Source organism: Eurosta solidaginis, chromosome 4 (assembly GCF_040869045.1).
Source record: "Eurosta solidaginis isolate ZX-2024a chromosome 4, ASM4086904v1, whole genome shotgun sequence".
Taxonomy (NCBI): domain Eukaryota; kingdom Metazoa; phylum Arthropoda; class Insecta; order Diptera; family Tephritidae; genus Eurosta; species Eurosta solidaginis.
Genome location: NC_090322.1, coordinates 31,822,293 through 31,844,248, shown reverse-complemented (window position 1 = coordinate 31,844,248; position 21,956 = coordinate 31,822,293). Strand labels below are relative to the sequence as shown.

The 21,956-nt window shown below is 34.8% G+C and overlaps 1 protein-coding gene across 7 annotated transcripts in view; it reads left to right on the top strand.

The window, feature by feature from the left end:
* Positions 1-14,678: 14,678 nt before the first annotated feature.
* nocte (no circadian temperature entrainment) overlaps positions 14,679-21,956 on the top strand; it is a 42,431-nt gene continuing 35,153 nt past the window's right edge. For 6 of the 7 annotated variants that reach the window (XR_010952407.1, XR_010952405.1, XR_010952406.1 and 3 more), the window contains exon 1: positions 20,478-20,961. The gene's annotated coding sequence lies outside the window, so the exon portion shown is untranslated. Of the gene's footprint in view, positions 15,266-20,477; positions 20,962-21,956 lie in introns of those variants that run through there. The other variant, XM_067781129.1, reaches the window with a different exon arrangement.

Genomic DNA, 21,956 nt, shown 5'->3' with positions numbered 1-21,956 from the left:
CATTTTCTTCCACATAGAAATAATTTTCCAATTGTAAGCCAAAGTTTCGATAGTAATTGTCAAAAATCATCAGGAATTCGGTTAGACTACAACCTTGTAATGCCAGCCTAAAATTAGTGAATTACAAAAAGCTGCATACTCAAACATTTTAATAAGGTTCTGATGTAAAATTTCGAATTTTTTTTTTCCAAAAATGATTTAGAAGCTGGTTTACAATTCATCCAAGTTTTTCTTAATAAAAAAAAAGAGGAAGAAAATGAATTTGAATTTGCAGATAATCTTTGGTGCTAATTTTTAACTCGGAAGTGTACGTTAACTTGCGCTGAAACTTAATGTAAAATTTGGTTATTGAAAAAGGTATCAATTGTTGAATTGTGCTGTTAGTTAATGCGTGTAGATACCTAGCCATTTAGTATGTATTAATTAAGAGTGAAGAAAATTAATTTTCAAAGTCGCAAACACCCAAAACATATGTAATTATACTTTAAGAAAATATGCAGGATCATTTTAAAATCTCATCGTCATTGTTATACTAAAAAATTAACATGATGCACGACAATATAGCTTATAAGCAAGAAAACAAATCTAGATTAAACCCAGGATCTATTAATATATACCTCTTTATTGTTATGGTAATCGCATCGACGGTGGAAGCAGTAAGGAAGGCGGTTGGCATGATTTGGTGGTGCTCAATGGCTAGTCATTGTCGGCTGGGGCGGGTCCTTGCCAGCCTTACTGTTCCTGCGCCATAATCAGAAAAAAAATTCCTATCATGCCTTTAAACGGTCACACAGCGCAGAACTAATTCAAAACGCTAGAAATTCAAAATAAAACAACATCCTGTCGAACCGGATGCCATGGATAGACCGTTAAGCTTCAAAATTTAAATTCAAAAAAAAATAAATCTAACGCAAAAAAAATTACCGAACCGGACACGGCCAGTTACTAACGCAGAAATGCAAAAAAAAAACGCTCAAAATTAAAGAAAAAAAATGCTGAAGATTAAAAGAACACAAAAAAGGGCCGAATATAACTTGTGGGCGCCGCGGGTGTTGTTGCGACGCCCGGTGCATTTCCCACCCTCAAAAACCATGGCCACCGACGCACCTAAAATTTCAGTGGCCCCTTACCTGAATGCCTAAGTGCCTTCTAAAAGAATGTAGACGCCAGCATTCTTCTTTAAATTCAAGGCATTACCTAATATAATATACTGTTTCGAACATAAGTATGTCGTTTCAATAAGGCCACGGAGCTCGTTTTATTTTCTATCCTTATGTTGACGTATTTAATTTGGTTACAATAAATTCCATTTCATTTCGCTAATACGTAAGAGAATGCAAAGAAAATTGCCTTTAATTAAATAAGTCAACTGGAACTACGCTCCAGTAGAGTTAGACTGCAGTGTCCTAAATGCGACAACGCTCGCCCGTGTGCATCAAATTTGTATGTACGCACTATTGATATATATATATATATATATATAAGGACAATTCCGAATGTAGCAAAACTAGAAGTAGGGGTTACTGAAGCGCAAGTGGAAGGAAAATAAAAGGAACCCAACCCCTTGGAATGCGAAACTTCTTAACTAAATGTTTAGGTACAACTTACAAATTTTAGTGGTCTAACCTAATCTTAGAATATTATCTGGAACTTCTATGATTGCATTTAAATTGCATACCAATGTTCTATGTTCTGAATGTAATACATACTTTATCTTTTTGCAAGTACAATTGCATTAAATTCATTTTTATTTGTCTTATTTCGAGTATATGGAAATTTGATTGCCACACCAATAGATATGGCCGGGCAAAACTCTCGTAACAATTTAATAAGCTTTTATAGCTTTAGTCTTAGTTGGTACATACCAACTTGTGCCGTGTGATCATATAGAGATCATGCAGTTTATGAATTTTTAGGTAACGTTTCAGTCGCAACAGTATAGTGGAACAGTAAAAAAATATTTCAAAAAAATTTATAGAACCAGTTTATTGGTTCATGATCACAAAGACAAAAATCATCTATCCCTTGTTGCGACTAGATTCTAATTTCTCGCGGAAAGGCATATGTCGCTAATGTGTAATGCCTTACCCATTCACATGGCTTTCGCATGTATATATATATAAAAACAAGTAAGGAAGGCTAAGTTCGGGTGTAACCGAACATCACATACTCAGTTGAGAGCTATGGAGACAAAATAAGGAAAATCACCAGGTAGGAAAATGAACCTAGGGTAACCCTGGAATGTGGTTGTATGACATGTGTATCAAATGGAAGGTATTAAATAGTATTTTAAGAGAGAGTAGGCCATAGTTCTATGGATGGACGCCATTTAGGGATATCGCCATAAAGGTGGACCAGGGCTGACTCTAGAATTTTTTTGTACGATATGGGTATCAAATGAAAGGTGTTACTGAGCATTTTAAGAGGGAGTGGGCCTTAGGTCTATCGGTGGACGCCTTTTCGAGATATCGCCATTAAGGTGGACCAGGGGTGACTCTAGCATGTGTTTGTACGATATGGGTATCAAATGAAAGGTGGTAATGAGTATTTTAAAAGGGAATGGGCTTTAGTTCTATAGGTGAACGCCTTTTCGAGAAATCGCCATAAAGGTGGACCACGGGTGACTCTAGAATATGTTTGTACGATATGGGTATCAAATGAAAGCTGTTAATGAGTATTTTGAAAAGGAGTGATCCTTAGTTCCATAGGTGGACGCCGTTTCGAGATATCGCCATAAAGGTGGACCAGGGGTGTCTCTAGAATGTGTTTGTACGATATGGGAATCAAATGAAAGGTGTTACTGAGCATTTTAAGAGGGAGTGGGCATTAGATCTATAGGTGGACGCCTTTTCGAAATGTCGCCATTAGGGTGGGCCATGGGTGACTCTAGTATGTGTTTGTACGATATGGATATCAAATTAAAGGTATTAATGAGGGTTTTAAAAGCGAGTGGCCCTTAGATGTATATGTGAAGGCGTTCTCGCGATATCGACCAAAATGTGGACCAGGTGATCCAGAAAATCATCTGCCGGGTACTGCTAATTTATTTATATATGCAGTACACTAACACTATTCCTGCCAAGATTCCAAGGGCTGTTGATTTCGCCTTGTAGAACTTTTTCATTTTCTTCTACTTAATATGGTAGGTGTCACACCCATTTTACAAAGTTTTTTCCAAAGTTATATTTTGCGTCAATAAACCAATCCAGTTACCATGTTTCATCCCTTTTTTCGTATTTGGTATAGAATTATGGCATTTTTTCATTTTTCGTAATTTTCGATATCGATAAAGTGGGCGTTGTTATGGTCGGATTTCGGCCATTTTTTATACCAAGATAAAGTGAGTTCAGATAAGTAAGTGGGCTAACAATTTTTGTTGTTATATCGGCCTACTGATTTTAACATCGCGGGTTCGAATCGAGCTCAAGGCCTAACAATAATTTTTTATCATTATTATTGTTATGATAAATTTTTTTCTTAATTGAAAAAATTTTTTAATTAGAATAGAAGAAAGAAAAAATTTTAGACAACTGCCAAAGCTCGTTGTATAGATCCATTTCGGGAACTGCTAAATTCCTTCATCGGCAACGTTTAGGCGCCACTGCTATAACCATTCAGCCATCACAGCGGCTTTTTGTTTGTCTTCATTAATCCTACTTCTATTCTGTTTCGTGCCAATTGATATTCACAACACTGCGACATCTGTTGCAGAATGGCTGTGAAAATTGGACTTGTTTGTTGGCAATGCTGCCATAGTGTCATATTTTATTGACACTTTTTTCCCCGTGCTCTGGGATGTATTAACAATTTTTGTTGTTATATCGGCCTACTGATTTTTAAGATCGCGGGTTCGAATCGAGCTCAAAGCCTAACAATAATTTTTTATCATTATTATTGTTATGATAAATTTTTTCTTAATTGAATTGTAAGTGGGCTAAGTTTAGTAAAGATATATCGGTTTTTGCTCAAGTTATTGTGTTAACGGCCGAGCGGAAGGACAGACGGTGGACTGTGTATAAAAACTGGGCGTGGCTTCCACCGATTTCGCCCATTTTCACAGAGAATAGTTAACGTCATAGAATCTATGCCCCTACCAAATTGGAGAAGGATTGGTAAATTTTTGTTCGTCTTATGGCATTAAAAGTATTCTAGACAAACTAAATGAAAATGGGCGGAGCCACGCCCATTTTGAAATTTTATTTTTAATTTTTGTATTTTCTTGCATCATATCATTACTGGAGTTGAATTTAATATAATAATAGTAGTAAAGTTCCTGCCAAATTTCATCATGATATCTTCAACGACTGCCAAATTACAGCTTGCAAAACTTTTAAATTACCTTCTTGTAAAAGTGGGCGGTGCCACACCCATTGTCCAAAATCTTACTAATTTTCTATTCTGCGTCATAACGTCAACCCATCTACCAAGTTTCATCGCTTTAACCGCCTTTGGTAATGAATTATCGCATTTTTTCGGTTTTTCGAAATTTTCGATATCGAAAAAGTGGGCGTGGTTATAGTCCGATATTGTTCATTTTAAATAGCGATCTGAGATGAGCGCTCAGGAACCTACGTACCAAATTTCGTCAAGATATCTCAAAATTTACTCAAGTTATCGTGTTAACGGACAGACGGACGGACGGACGGACGGACATGGCTTAATCAAATTTTTTTTCGATACTGATGATTTTGATATATGGAAGTCTATATCTATCTCGATTCCTTTATACCTGTACAACCAACCGTTATCCAATCAAAGTTAATATACTCTGTGAGCTCTGCTCAACTGAGTATAAAAATATGGTTCAGAGTGACACATTCAAATATGTAAAGTACTATATATACTGGTGACACTATTCTGTAACTTGACTTGGATGAAATAATTCGCAGAACTCGAACTTTTATAATTTTGGCTTTCTACTTCTTGATTGTATTGACTTTTCACGAGCTTTAGAGAACAATGCTTCTTACTCGCAAGATTACGGTGTTCGGTTTTACATTGCACATACCCGACGGGTCAATAGAGTTAAGAGCACCAAAATGTCCGAATTCATATACCGTATTTTCGAATCGAGTTACTGAAAAGGGTCTTTAGGTTCATTAAGTGTGTTTGGAGTGAATTACAAAATTCGAAGCGATAATCTGTAAGTGACGAATTTTATCACTTCATATAAATACATAATATAATTTCCCCGAGTTGGAACGGACTCACCCGGTTTCAAACGTTGTTGTTGCAGGTGATGCGCGGTCTTGGGCGCGCTGTGTTGGTACTGTTGGTGGTTGCTGCGCTCTGATCCGAGGTGATCGAGTGAACCTGGTGGCAATAAAACTTCGTGTTGACTTTTACGCTGCAGCGTACCGCTGGCCCTGGAGGCGGAGGTCTTGGTTTAAGAGTCTTCCAGCAATTTCGCTTGTGCTGATACTATTATAACAATGGGTATTTGAATTCGGACTCGTCGATGCTGTCGTATCAGCAAGATTCGTTAAATGTTTCTTAAATGTCCTTTTTGGTCCGCAGGAAATTGCAACAAAAGACGGAAGATTTCAAATGGTTAGATACTAGCTAAAAGCTTCGCCACGATTAGAAGGCGAAAAAAGTATTCGCAAAAATTATTTTGCCAATGTGCTGACCGGGTAGTTGGTTGATAAGCATGTGGGGCTCAGTTAAACGGCAAGCAGTGTGCAATTAGTAGGAGCACTTTTACAATTCCGTATTGGTGGTTTTTCACTGCTGTCGCCTTTATGTGTCGCTTCTCGTCCCTTTTTCGGTGAGAGCCGCTTTTCTCTTTATAATTTAATGTTTCTCTTTAGTTTTTCTTTGTTTAAGCCCAGAAACACATGGCTACTTTGCTTTTTTTTTTGTTTTGCTAATTTTTTCACGTTCTTCTACTTTCCATGGCCGGAAACTCATGGCATTTTTTTCGCTAGTGATCGCCGGTCTTTCTTTCTTGTTTTTCGATATTTTTGTTTCGCAACATTCGCCCCATCACCAGTCACTAGGTGTGTTCGCACGAAAACGCTCCCAAGTGGACCGTAACCGTAGACCATAACAGCAGACCGTAACATTATATAAATTTTTCTTTGATAAAGCGAATGTCCGTAACGTTACTGGAGATATTTTCAATAGACCCACCTGGAAAAAAAAAATTGAATATATATTTTTTTAAAGTTACATAAATATCGTGTTCAGATCACGTAAAACGAAACAATGAAGCAACAGAAACCAAAAAAACAAGAACTACATGTATTTGAGTATAGATTAAAGGAAATATGTATACAAATTTATACGAATAATGCCCAGATCAGCTTCAGTACTAAATTTGTTCTAACAAAATTTTATTACCAAACTTATTTTTATCGCGTGCTATTCGAATACGAGTAAATTCTCTGATTTTCTAAAAGATCAAAAAAAATATATATTTTGTACTCAATTTGTTCTAAATTTTTTGGTATTGTCGGATTGAGTCTTAGCGCATGCTATTCACATAAATATGCTCCATATTTGAGGTGCGTTATAGGTACTAAAAAGTTCTAAAAAAAGAATTAAATTTTATTAGCCATAACATTTTTTTTCTTACATAATTAAGGAAATGAATTGTCAATAAATTTGAGTTATAAATGGGAATGTTGGTGTTCTGGTTCATTTAGAAGGCACCTGTATACCCTGGCAAGGGGCCGCTGAAATTTTAGGTGAGTCAGTGGCCATGGATTTTGAGGGTGGGCTATGCACCGGGCGTCGCAACAACACCCGCGGCGCCCCTCTATATATTCGGCCTTTTTGTTTACTTTCTTTTCCTTACTTTTCAGCATTTAAATTTTGAATGTTGTAACGGTCTGTCCGTGACATCCGGTTCGGCCGGACGTTGTTTTAGTTTGAATTTCAAGCGTTTTGAGTCGTCTCTGCGCCTTTTTGTCAGTTTATTTGGATAGGCATGATAGGAACTTTTTTTGTTATGGCGCAGGAACAGTAAGGTTGGCAAGGACCCCGCCCAGCTGACATGACTAGCCAATGTGCACCACCACATCATGCCGACTGCCTTCCTTACTGCTCTATCAAAGATGCGTAATCCATAACAATGTTTAAACGACGGCATTCTTACTGGCAATTCAGAGCTTCAAAGCGAGAATCCCAATAACTCTGGCACAATGAAGCGCCAAACATCTTTTTGTGCACTTGTAAAAATTCCATTTGTTCTATAAAAATTTGGTTATTGGAAACATGATTTTAAATTGAAAAATCTAAACAAATCGCACTGAATATCATAAGCAAGGGCTCCATTAGCAATTAAAGATTGTTAAATTTGCAATAAGAGAGCCCGAATGGTACAGAAAAACTGGTATTCGGGATCGGAAAGTCTTCTGAGTTAAACTTTTGACTAACGCCCTATTTCAGAATTAAAAAAAAAAACCCCATATCTCATAATTCGGTTGAAGAATACCCGATTTCCGGGTTTTCTTTAAAAACTCCGTATCTGAACTTGGATTCAAAACATTTTGGCATTAGCTGGTGCGTTTATGAGAAAACCTTGATAAATATTCTCAGATATGCGTTTTCGAACTGGCAGTTATGATAGAGTGATATTCCAACCAGCCGTCGATAAGATTACAATGAAATGGCTTGCCGCAAAGTTTATGCATATCCTTCTTACACTCCACAAACTTGGTGCAGCAAAGTTTTGAACTTAGCTGTCAAAGCGAATCAATGGGAAAGCGTTCCAACTTAAGGCCCGAACACTAAAGCTGTAGTCATTGGTGCCGTTTGTCGTATCGCTGTAGTCGTATCCCTAACGTAAAGCTGGAGACATTGGTGCTTTATCGGTAACCGTATCGGTAACCTTTTAACAGCTGATTCGACCAACCTTATGAGAATCAATGCAATCGATTATTGGTGCCGCTAAGGTCGTAACCGTATCGTAGCCAACCAATTGGGTTTTGGTTTACCGTCGTAACGATAAACAGCTGATTACGTTAGGGATACGGATACAGCGATACGACATACGGCACCAATGACTCCGGCTAATGCGGCAGTTACCCACCGACGTGTGCCGTACGTAAGGACGTTTGTCGTACGAAGCACGTTTGACCGAACTCTCAAGCCCGTAGGAATCAATGTGTGCGTCCGTGTACATGTACATAACATATTTGTGTGTGTATTGTTTACAGATAAGAACTGTTGCCACTGACCATTTTGCATGTATGCTTATGGAAACATCAACTTTTTCCAATTTAATTTTTGATATTGTAAAAGGCCGGAATACATATTAAATAAGTATAAATAGATTAAATATTTATAATCAGCACTTTTACATAATTATTTCGAATTATTTCCACAATTTTTCAAACTTTAATTAGGCATTTTTGCATAAAATTGCAAACGGTCAAAAATTAGCGCACAAAAGTTTACTAGGCAACTCTGTCTAGTGAGAGAGCTGACACGTTTTTACGGAAAAAATTAAAATTGTTTTGATTTCTACGTTCCGGGCTACGTACGTACGGGCGTTGCACGTCGGTGAGTTTTCGTTTACATTGCACACTCATAAGATAGGTCGTGTCAGCTGACACGTTTTTTCTACGTACGTTCGTGGGTATAGTGTTAACTACTTTGTACTCTTTACTTTAATTTTTAAAATAATTTTAATTGAGTTTTCGTGTTAACTTAAAATTTTGAATAACTTCAAAAAAAGAAAATTCTAATTAGTTAGAAAATATCTAAACTCAAAAATAAACAAAATATAAATTTTTAAAAACAAAACCAAAATAAAAGTTTTTTAAAATATCAACTTGAATGTTGATATATTGGCGATCCTACCAACGATCCTTCTGACCTACTCTCGATTTACGCGATAACAAAATTACGAAAATTCCGGATTAAATTTCGCTGTTAAAAAATCTAATAAAACTTGATTTTACGAATAATTCAACAACTAATCTACCATTGTCATTGACCTCCTTGGCACATTTAATTAACTTACAAATCGACGGCAATTCGATTAAATCCATACTACGCGTATTCTATGAACATTATGTGAACGTGCGTGTGCCTCTATCGAAAAACAACAACATTTTTATCAAAGTGATACATCATCGACATCATCGACAATTTCATTTATACCAAATAGTTCATATAACATGAGTGTAGATAGTTTGAATAGTCCACGTCGTCCAACTGACGACTGTAATGACAATGCAATATCTTTCAACAATTCTTGATGAGGTATTCCAAACGAAATCAGAGAGCATATTAGCTACATACGTTAATTTATCTAAAAATCTTCTCGAAACATTGCCTGAATCGCTTCAATTTCTCAAAAGCTATACTAAACTTAGTGAAGCAATACAACAACATTCTGTGCAAATTTCATATAACAGTCGCTGTAAATTATATATACGAAACATTAAAACATAGAATAAATGTTGAAAATCAAATTAAAAACATAAAAAACTCTAAAAACGTGTGTGTAAACAAAATTAAAACATTTACAACCTAATACTCTTAAAAGCAACGATTGAGTTATCCAAGCCACAACAACAATTTTGCACGCAATACACACAAGAACAGATTTAAAATGAAGACATCACGATGAAAATTAAGAGATTTACAAAGAAAACAACAAAGCCATTGCATATTTTAAAAGTATTACGATATCAAACAATCCAGATATTAATTTCAAGATATTTTTAAACAATCATCAATCAACTACTTATTAATTTTAATATTTTTTTATTAAATTTAATTTTATGTAAGTATAATTTTTATTTTAATATTAAATTTAAATTTTTCAATTATAATTTAAATTAAAATTTTAAACCTTTTAACTTTCAAATTTATTTTAAGATTATTTTTATATCTTAAAAATTTTAATATACGTTATTTAAATTTATTTATTTTTTATATAAAATTAAATATTGTATTTAAATTGTTAACTCCCTTTCCAAAAAATTCTTAAATATTTTCTTATTTTCAAATTTTTCATTTAAATTTCTTTTCATATAGTTCTACGTTCACCAATACGAACTCGTAAATTTACAAATTCAGAAAATCAAAATATCAACCATACAAATAACATCATGACTCACAATACAACTCAAAATTCTAACATTAATACAACACAAAACAACATCTCTAATACAACACAAAATACTTCAACACAAGATAACTTTACAAATTTTCCTTCTACTAAATCTATTAAATTACCACAATTTTGGCAAGATTGTCCTGATGCCTGGTTTTTGCTTGCTGAAGGACAATTTGAAATTAACAATATCAATGATGATAATTTAAAATTTCAAAATATTCTAATTACTCTTCAACGAGATACTATATCTAAAATTTTAGATGTTATTAACCCACCTCCTCTTTTTAATAAATATGATACAATCAAAAAAGTTCTATGTGAAAGATTTTCTCTTAGCGAAGAAAAACGATTAGAACAATTATTTTCAAAAACTGAACTTGATGATCGTTCACCATCTGAATTATTCAGATTTATGAAATCACTTATAGGTTCTGCCTCCATAGTTAGCCAAGAATTACTCTTTAAATTGTGGATTCGTAAATTACCACAAGAAATACAAATTCATTTGACTTCCAATAATAATCAAAACAGAGATGAAATTATTATTTTAGCTGACAAACTTTTTGATTTAATCAATAAACCTCATTCTTCCAAATCTCCTGTAGTCTCAAGTATAAATAATAATATTTTAGAACAATGCGTTAAAAATTTAACTGAATTAACTACGACTATTTATCAAAATTTAAATAAAATTTCTAATGATATTAATCAATTACAAATCCGTTCAAGATCTAAAGATAGAAATAGATCTAAATCTCGAAATTTTTCAGGATCAAGAAATTTTTCAAACAATCGTAATTTTAATTCACAAACAACTATTTGTTGGTATCACACAAAATTTAAGAATAACGCTCTCAAATGTATACCCCCATGCAATTTTAATCAAAATCATAATTCAAATTACGAACAAAATTTAAACTGAAACGATCCATTATGACGGTGACGGATAATGGGACTATTATTAAACCTACTCGTCGCCTCTTCATATTTGATAAATTCAATAAACTAAATTTTCTTATCGATACCGGTGCAGTTGTATCAGTTATTCCTTTTTCTAAATTTAAAATTTATAAAAGAAATTCGGATCTTACTTTGACTGCAGCAAACGGTTCTTCAATTGAAACTTTCGGTACAAAACTACTTAAAATTGATTTAGGTTTAAGAAGAGATTTTGAATTTCCATTCATTATTGCGAATATTGATACACCAATTTTAGGAGCAAACTTTTTAGAAAAATTCGGAATTATTGTCAATATTAAAAATAAAGAAATAATGGATTCTACTACAAAAATTAAAGTTACTGGATCTTCTGGATTTTCTGATATTTTCTCACTCAAAATTCCTATTGTCGAAAATAAGTTTTCAAAATTACTTAATGAATTTCCATTTATTACCTGTGAACCAGATTATACTAAAAAAGTTAAGCACCATACGATTCACAGGATAGAAACAAAAGGTATTTTACCATTTTCGAAACCCAGACGTCTTGATCCAATCAAACTTAAAATTGCTAAAGCTGAATTTGAATTTTTAGTTAAAACGGGTATATGCAGACCCTCAAATTCTCCTATTGCATCTCCACTTCATCTCGTTCCTAAAAAAGAACCAAATGATTGGAGACCTTGCGGAGACTATCGAAGACTTAATTTTATTACTACACCAGATCGGTATCCTTTACCACATATTCACGATTTAACAATTGATTTAAAAAACAAACAATTTTTTTCCAAAATTGATCTTGTGCGTGCTTACCACCAAATTCCAATGGCAGAAGAAGACATTCATAAAACTGCAATAACTACCCCTTTTGGAATGTTTGAATTCGTAAGAATGCCTTTCGGTTTACGAAACAGTGCTCAAACTTTCCAACGCTTTATTAATGAAGTATTTTCTGATTTCGATTTTGTATTTACATACATTGATGACATTCTTATTGCCAGTGATAATGAAGATCAACATATAAATCATTTAAAATCAGTTTTCAAAAGACTTGAAGAATATAATTTAAATATCAAACCTTCAAAATGTACTCTCGGTGTAAATAAATTAAATTTTTTAAGTTACGAAATTTCAGGCGAAGGTATTAAACCATCTTTCGATAGAATTGAAATCATAACAAATTTTGAAAAACCAATTTCTATAAATAAATTACAAAAAATTTTAGGTATGATAAATTACTATCACAGATATATTAAAATGTTAGCAACAGAACTTAGTCCTCTGCATGAAATGTTAACACATGCAATTAAAAACAAACTCAAACAATCGATACAAATGAAACCACAACAGCTTTCGAAAATGTTAAAAAACTTTTTGCTAAAAATACTTTACTTACACATTTCGACAAAAATGGTACTTTATCATTAGCAGTAGATGCATCAAATGTTGCTATTGGAGCAGTTCTTCAACAAACTAGCAATAATATACTAGAACCCTTAGCTTATTTTTCAAGAAAACTAACTACAACAGAAACTAAATATTCAACATTTGATCGTGAACTTTTGGCAATTTATAATTCAATTAAACATTTTAAACATTTTCTTGAAGGTAGAACTTTTACAATTTATACTGATCATAAACCTTTAATTCATGTTCTAAATTCTAAAGTAGATAGATCTCCTCGTCAACTACGTCATCTTGAATATATTGCTCAATTTACAAATGATATTCAATACATACGTGGAAAAGACAACATAGTTGCCGACACACTTTCCCGTATTCCAGAAATAAATGCAATTTCAACTCAAGATATAAATTTAGAAACTTTATATAAAGAACAACAAACTGATACATTTTTACAAAAAACCATTTCTGATCCAAATTCTAAAAATAATTTAAAAGAAATTCATATTCCAATTATTAATTTAAACATATGGTGTGATGTTTCTCTACAACCTTTTCGACCTTATGTTCCACATTCTATGAGAAGAATTATATTTGACAAAATTCACTCATTATCTCATCCAAGTATAAGAACAACTAGAAAATTAATTCAAAATAAATATTATTGGCCTAACATGCGTAAAGAGATTAACGATTGGACTTCATCTTGCATCAATTGTCAAAAATCCAAAATTTCAAGACACACTAAATCTCCTATCCAAAAAATTCAAATACCATCAGGCCGTTTTGAACATATTCATATGGATATTGTTGGACCTCTTCCAGTTTCAAATGGAAATTGTTATATTTTAACAATTATTGACAGATTTTCACGTTGGCCTGAAGCTTATCCGCTTAAAGATATTTCAACAAATACTATAGTGAAAACTTTTATTCAAAATTATATACCACGATTTGGTATACCATTAAATATTACAGTAGATCAAGGTTCACAATTCACCTCAAAATTTTTTACAGAATTAACTAAACTTTTAGGTTCTCATAAAATTCATACATCTCCTTACCATCCCCAAGCAAATGGCATGATAGAGAGATTTCATCGAACTTTAAAAGCAGCAATTATAGCATCAAACGACTCGGTTCATTGGTCTGACATTTTACCATTCATTCTACTTGGTTTACGAACTTCTATTAAAGAAGATTTAAAATGTTCATCTGCTGAACTTGTTTATGGCCAAACACTTAGAATACCTGGTGAATTAATTATTTCAAATAGTAATAAAGAACATGATTTTTCTAATGACGCTCTTCATAAAATAAGAGAATATTTTTCACTTGTTCGTTCTAAAGTTTTTCATCATAACAAAGAAAATGTTTTCGTTCCTAAACAATTAGAAAATTGTGAGTATGTTTTTGTTAAAGTTCTTCGTAAATCTAATTTAGAATCACCTTATGAAGGACCTTTTAAAGTTATATCTAAGAAACATAAAACATTTACAATTCAATACAATAATACTATTAAAAATATTTCAATTGATTTACTTAAACCAGCAAACATACTTATTAACACTAATTTAAATACAAATACATTAAACAACAAAAAACAAAAAAAGGTTACTTTTAATATTAATTAATAATTTGTTTGTTTCAAATTTTCTTGGAGGGGGAGTAAATATAGTGTTAACTACTTTGTACTCTTTACTTTAATTTTTAAAATAATTTTAATTGAGTTTTCGTGTTAACTTAAAATTTTGAATAACTTCAAAAAAAGAAAATTCTAATTAGTTAGAAAATATCTAAACTCAAAAATAAACAAAATATAAATTTTTAAAAACAAAACCAAAATAAAAGTTTTTTAAAATATCAACTTGAATGTTGATATAGTGGGTAACTGCCGCATTAATCAGCTGTTTATCGTTACGACGGTAAACCAAACCGCAATTGGTTGGCTACGATACGGTTACGACCTTAGCGGCACCAATAACCGATTGCATTGATTCTCATAAGGTTGGTCGAATCAGCTGTTATAAGGTTACCGATAGAGCACCAATGTCTGCAGCTTAAAGAATAACCTATTTGAGGATCCCCATCATGCGTGTACAGATGAGTTGACTGCATGTGTTTGAATGGGGATCGTGAAAAAGGTGTCTTTTGTGTTCGGGCCTTTAATATATTTAACGCCGTTCTATTAATCGCCGCCGCACTTTTCTAATACGAACAAGAGCAAAGCGGAACACGAACGAGTCACACGCCATTTTAAGTATTTGTGACAACCCGCAAGAAAGTGTTCTATCTTGTTTGTGACGGTAGACGGTAAAACGGTGTTGAATAATCCTTCAAACAAAGCAAAAACGCTTACAAGTGACGGGTAAACGTACGCGCTACGTCAATAAATAGTTTTTGTAAATGTGCATAGTGAATAAAACGTATAAGCGGTTGCCTAAAATTTCCCTATTCAAGCCGAAAAAATTCTTATTGGATTCTGCTTCCTTTTCTATTCAATATTACCCCACGCACTGAACACCCCTTGGCGTGAAGAATTCTGGTAGCAAGTTAAAAGAAAAGAAGAAATAGACAATTAAAGAAAACGTATAAAGAACGCTTAAAAAAATATAAGAACCAAATAAGTTAAGTGCCTGAAAGGAACAACAAGACATCTGAAAGAGGTTACACCTCACTACAAAATTTGCGCTGGGCCAATTTTTGCACAACAAAATAGCATTTTTTAAAGCACGCTTCCAAAGCGCCCGTTTATGCATGTGTATGCGTAAATGGTGCATCGTGAGCGGGTGTGAATCGTGTGTAAAGGAGAGCAACGAACTCTTGGGAGCAAACATCAGAGGAAGGGTAAGCAAAAAGTGTATAAATTTAAAATGTGTTTTGATTTCACTAAAGTTAATAAATGGGTCTTCGTTTGAGCGAATGAACCGGCATTTCAGCGTTAAAAATGTCGCTGAATATAATAGCTCCCTGTTAGCTAAATAAGAAAGAAAATCTTTCCATTTTAATATAAAATGGAGCTAATAAAATTTAGGTTTTTATTGAAACTAGTCCACCACCAAAATGGCAAGTCCTCAGTCGGTAAATTTCATTTTGACACATCACACGTTGCATTAGCTGACTCTGTCGCACGCATTGTTTAACTCGGTAAAACTAATGAAAAATTTTACGCCTTTTGCTCAATTGTAAAGATGATAGATGCAATAAAAACGGCGATAAATATAGTTGAAAAGGGTATCACAACTTATTACCGATTGGGAAAGAAACTGCCGATGCAAGGACTACAACGTGCGGCCCAAATACCATGAACACGTAATCGTGTTGTCGGAAGGTGTGTTTTAGCTTTTCTAAATCAAAACGCACATATGTGGAGGCGTATGCTCCCTGTTTTGCCGGTATGGTATATTACAGCTAAGGGCACATAAAACGGGGGCTTAAGTGCAGAATACATACATTTATCAAATTAAAAGGTAGTAGTGTTGTTTACGGTATCCACTCTAAAGTTGGGCCAAGATTTTCGAGTGAGGTATCAAAAGACGCGTATTAATCTCGAGAACAGTAATCCGAAGGCGGAAAAGAAAAATTTTATATGTCTGCAGATATTTGCAGTTGAAGTTGGCGATTTTAATGTGGTTGTTGTTGTGTTTGATAGTTGTTAGTAGTGCAGTTTATGGTACCCACCGAAATTTGTGCCAAAATTTTCGAGTGAGGTATCAAAGGACGCGTATTCACGTATAGATTAAGAATCCGAAAGCGGAAGTTAACTTTTATACCCGTTTAAAAGTTACCGCAAAAAACAGGTTTGTGTGATACATATTGTTCCCTCACGTTTACAATCTTTTAAGCGCACACATCACTTTACTTTTTATATTTAGTATATTAACATAATCTAACTTGCACGAATTAACGAAAAAATTATGTTAAATTTTACTAATTTGCTTATAAAATATCAAAACAAATATTGCATCAAATATCTGTCGAAATGAAAACACATTAATGTGAACAGTGTTGCCAGCTCAGCAGGTAATAAAACAAGGTTTGATATATAAAACATCTATATTTAGAAGAAATTTCTATAATAAAATTATGTTTTTATGCGAAAATGATTGCTAACTTATGTGTTATTGACAAAATACTTTAATTTTTTTTTTTTTTTTTTTTTCAAAAAAGGCTGAACTAAACATGCACAGTAATTCTGCGTAGAACACCCTTAGCCGGTCCAACGCCGGCTGCACCATGCACAGTAATTCTGCGTAGAATACGTTTCTGCATAGGCGGCCTTCGGCCGGGCTTATAAAAAATAACAGCGTGTACTACGCAGAAGGACATCACCGTGGCGGTAGCCACGGGTATACCACACACCCGGACTTGGCATGGCGTAGCCCAGGGTTATTTTTTTATAAACGCGGCCGAAGGCTGCCAATGCAGAAGGGTGTTCTACGCAGAATTACTGTGCATGGCGCAGCCGGTCTTGGATCGGCTAACATAACAAACATAAGAGTTATAAGGTAATATCAGCTCGTTCACGAATGCAAAAAAGAGCTTTTTCAAATTTTTGGTAAATAAAGACTAGAAAAGTTAAAGATATATATACATCAGATGAAAGGTATTTTTATAAGTTATTTTTCGATTTTTTAATTTTTGAAATCCAACCACTAGGTTCGGAGATATTTTGATTTGAAAAAATCATAATTTCGCCTTTTGACATGGAATTACCCCCAAACCTTTCATTTGCACCAAAAAAGAAATATACCGTTGGAATCAGCATAAAAATCTCTGTAAAGTTAGAATTTTTTTTTTTTTTTTTGACAAATGTATATATTCTGCACTTGTTCCAAAACGGGTTAGGAAGGTGGAGCCGTGTGTAGAAGTCCACGAAAGTGGTGAAAGTTTCTGACCGCCATTCACCTGGGAATGGTCAGAGCGATTCTTTTGCATGAGGTTCAAGCAGCTCACTACTGCCGGTCGCTTGCGGCCAAGTATACTCTGAGTAGCCGCTAAACATCCGTTTAGCGGTGAGCTATTGTGAGAAGGCGACAACCTGGCTAGGCCAATCTGACATAATCGGTTTAAGGGCGAGCCGGGGAGATCTCCTGTTGTTGTTGTTGTTGTAGCGATACGGTTGCTCCCCGAAGGCTTTGGGGAGTGTTATCGATGTAATGGTCCTTTGCCGGATACAAATCCGGTACGCTCCGGTACCCCGGCACCATTAAGGTGCTAGCCCGACCATCTCGGGAACGATTTATGTGGCCACTTTAAACCTTCAGGCCATCCTCTCCCTCCATGAGTTCCATGAGAAGCTTGGGGTCGCCAGAGCCTCGTCTGTTAGTGAAATAGGATTCCCCGCGGATAGGTGAGGTTGACAATTGGGATTGGAGAAGCTATATAATGCGCTGGAAACCTGAAAGGTTGCGCTACACAGGCCCTTGAATCTGGTATTTTAGTCGCCTCTTACGACAGGCATACCTACCGCGGAAATATTCTGGGAGATCTTATCGGCAGCGTCTGTACATCTATAGGTGCGGCTGCAAGCGGGCGTCTGTCTTGGAGCAAGCGGCTCGCTATATAAACGTGCAAGTAATATTTTTACCCCCGTTGAGCGGGTTATGCGCTGGGCTTGGGACCCGCCACGTAAAACCATACTCCAATGAAATATACCAACATACATATAACGGTGCTACACTACGCAGAAAATTATCTTTGCATAACCTCGACGTGTTAAAAATAACTACATAATATAACCGTTTCTGACGTTAGGGGCCCTCATTAAAGCATAGGGTAAATTTTTATGTTTACACACTTTATATGCATTTATAACGTTTAATGAGTCCCCCAATTGTCTACGCTTTTTAGCAACTAAAACAATTTGGTAATAATTTATATCAGGCATCGGCTGTTGTTTCACGTCCAAAAATGCCGGTGTCAAAAGGCGCATATTGACCTCTGTATCAATAAAATGAAGACAGAAATTAAAATGTTTTCTTCTGTCAAAAGGTATTCGAAAAATGAGTACGAACCACATCAAAACCGGAGGCAAGATCCATTGCATTTTGGCGAGCATGTAGACGGAATTATACCAAGTTCAGAGCAGTAACAAACTCCTGAAACCATAATTACCACCTCTTCGAACGATTTTGTTCAATTAATTTTTATTCTGTCAAATTTGTTGTTAACTTTTTATTTCATTTTAAGGGACATTGCCATGATTCAATTACTACAGGTTTGTTCTTCAATGATGACAGATCTTTGACACTCCCAAATTGAAAAATTTCGACGGGTTGCTTTTACGATGTAAGGAAAACGGGGCATAATGCAGTTCCCTTAAATGAAATTGTAGTAGACAAGTATCTTTGGTAGTATATTAGTAGTGATAATAATTTTGTAAATGCGAAAAGTTTTTGGGGAAATAATTCAATTTCTACTAAATATTTCATGAATTGGTAAAGTTATGTTGGTTTGTTCATTCTTTCAGAAATTGTTTGAAGAATGCCGTACGTTAGAATTTTATTCAAAAATGCACTATCTCAAAATTTGTTTCCAAAACGCCCTACATGAGCATAAGTTCAATGCATTTTGTCATAAGACGGAATTAACGAAAAGCATTCTGAGATGAAGCGTTCTTCAATCTAACTCTAATATAGGGCGGTTTTGTGACAAATCCTGAATTGGAAAATTTTTGAAAAATATTTTGAGATGATTTTGAAGAGGCAGCCGACATGGGGTGATACGCTACTCAGCAGCCGCAAGGAACTGACAAAAACAAAAAAAAAAGAAAATGGCTTATTGTCTTAGAACTTTATATTCCTACCTTGACTTTGACAGAAGTGTTACGCTTTTGAGCGGTCCTGCTACACAGGGAGTATTCACCTTTTTATTCTGAAATTTCGGAAAGCTCTTTTCCGTTAAGTATTCATGGAAGCGTTCCGGATAAACCGTTAATTTAGAATATTCGGAATACGTTCATTTGATACTACCTCACGCGGTCCGAATATGCATAATATTCCAAATATAAACCGATTCTCAAAATTCTTAAATGGAGACGAATGTTCCGAACATACGGAGTTAATAGAACAGAAGACCGACTTTTAATACGCGCCCAAAAATATCGTGAGAAGTATCAAAAGACGCGTACTGACCTCAATAACAATAATTAGAAGACGGAAATAAAAATTTAAGTTCGTTCAAAAGATATTGACGAAAAACCGAAAAATGACCCGGGTCGCGTTGGCGGCCTTCAACCGAGCTTATAAAAAATTACCCTGTCCGGTCCTCCAATGAGGTGGGATCAAAGTTAAATGCATGCAAATTCCCTTTGTACACAAAATCTTTTTAAGTGCACAAAAGCATTACAACAACCACATGAAAATTGCCAACTTCAACTGCAAATATCTCCGGGCAAAGATACAATTTTTCTTTTCTGCCTTAGAATTATTGTTGTCAAGGTCACCTCTCTCGATATTTTTGGACGCGTATTAGCAGTAGATTCCTGTTCTAGACTTTTACCTGAATAAGTTAACATGCCCAATGAGTAAATTTCGTTATGGCATCTCCATTATTTACTAATGAAATTTTTACGTGAATCGATTTAATAGTCGAGGTTTTGACGTTGAACGATGAATTTTGAATTGGTTTAGGTTTCGTATCTTCATGGGTTTACGAAAGTGCACGATTCCTTGGTGTTCGTACATTTCATAAAACCTATGTTCAGCCACACTAATAGATCATGGCATAGTTAATAAATTCATCATAAAATTAAAATAAATGTTCTAAGGAATTATGCAGTTAAGTACTTATCTGATTGCTTCCTATTTCTACTACTAATATTTTTCGAAAACTCGCAAAGAAACAACACAGTTAACGGATGTCAATTCGATTTGGGAGCAAAATGGCTGCAATTGTCAAGAAATGTGTCTGTCGAGCAAACCTCTTGTGATTGAATCATGGGACATTGCTATTCAACATTTCTACAACGGAAATAATTTGCGACAATACGCTTGTCGCCTTCATTGTATTTCGACGTTTGGGAAACAGCGAGTATATGAACAAACGAATGAGAAAAGTGCTGTAGAAAGGCAACGAGTGGAAAGACGGAAAAAATTTTCGTGTCGGAAATCACAAAAATTTCTTTCCTTTGCAAGCAAAGAGAAGAAATTCAAATAACTCGCTTTACGTTGAAAATTTTGTGAATAAATTGCATTATTAAGCAATCAATAATAAGTTTTCTATCGTGTGTGTGTGTTGTAAAGTAAAGATTACGTGAAAATCTTCAGTGTGAAAATTTGCATGAGAGTTTCTACACCAAAAAAAAAAAAAAAAAAAAAAAAAAACGCGAAAAGGAGGAATTTATTTTCAATTCCTTTATACTGTGGTGGAGCTGCACTAGAAGCTAGAAAAAAGAAAAAAATACGTCCAAAGCTATTGCGCCAACTAGTGTACACATCGATAAAGTGGAAGGAAGTATTGTACCTATATATTGGAGTGCCGATATTTGGTACACCAAAGATCAAAGGTGTTTCGGGTGAAAAAAATCATCATGAAAGAAGGTAGAAAATATACGCTTGATATTTTATTTTATACGATTTGAAACCATGAACTGCTCACACTGGTTGAGTTGGAGATTATTCCTTTCCTTAAACATTCCAGTTTAGTTAGTGCGGAAGATACAAATATTCCACTATAATTAACAACCCATTCTTAAATTCATAGTAATTGCAGTATTCTTGAATACTTCCGAGGCGAAAGCAAAGCCCGATTTACTCTAGGTAATTTTTAACTAAAATTAATGAAAGTCGGCCCAATTGACTGATCTTTTTGAGCGACCTCTTTGTGGATATAGTTGTGAGGGAATCTTTTAGGTCAGTGAGAGGTTCCTGGGTTTTGTGTAACATACTGAGTGCGAAAATAATACTAGCTTTTCTGTAGGCACTGTAGGTGAGAACGAGGATGCTCGCATTGGTTCATTAATAATATGGTTTGAATGATGGAATAAGAATGTACACAATTGGGATTCAAGGGGTTGTGTAGCGCAATATATAGCTTCTCCAACCCGATTGTCAACCTCACCTTCGAGCGGCGAATCCCGTTTCACTAACAGACGAGGCTCTGGCGACCCCAAGCTCCTCATGGAACATGGGGGTGGGGAGGGAGGGATGGCCTGAAGGTTTAATGTGGCCATATAAATCGTTCCCGAGATGATCGGGCCAGCACCTTAATGGTGCTGTGTTACCGGAGCGTATCGGATCTGTATCCGACAAAGGACCATCACATCGATAACTCCCCAAAGCCTTCGGGGAGTAACCTAATCGCTACAACAACAACAACAACAATGTACACAATTGAAATATGGAGGTATGTAAGATACCTCCATTTCATATCATAATTTCAAGAGCCGCCTACATTCTTTTCGTAGATTTGTTGCACCTTAGCTTGATTTCGGCATATACTCTTATATATGATGTTTTCTGTGTAATTGCATTTTTATATACGGAACTGTGTAAAACTTCAAACGTGTTTCTTTTTGCTCTACAATGTTTTTTAA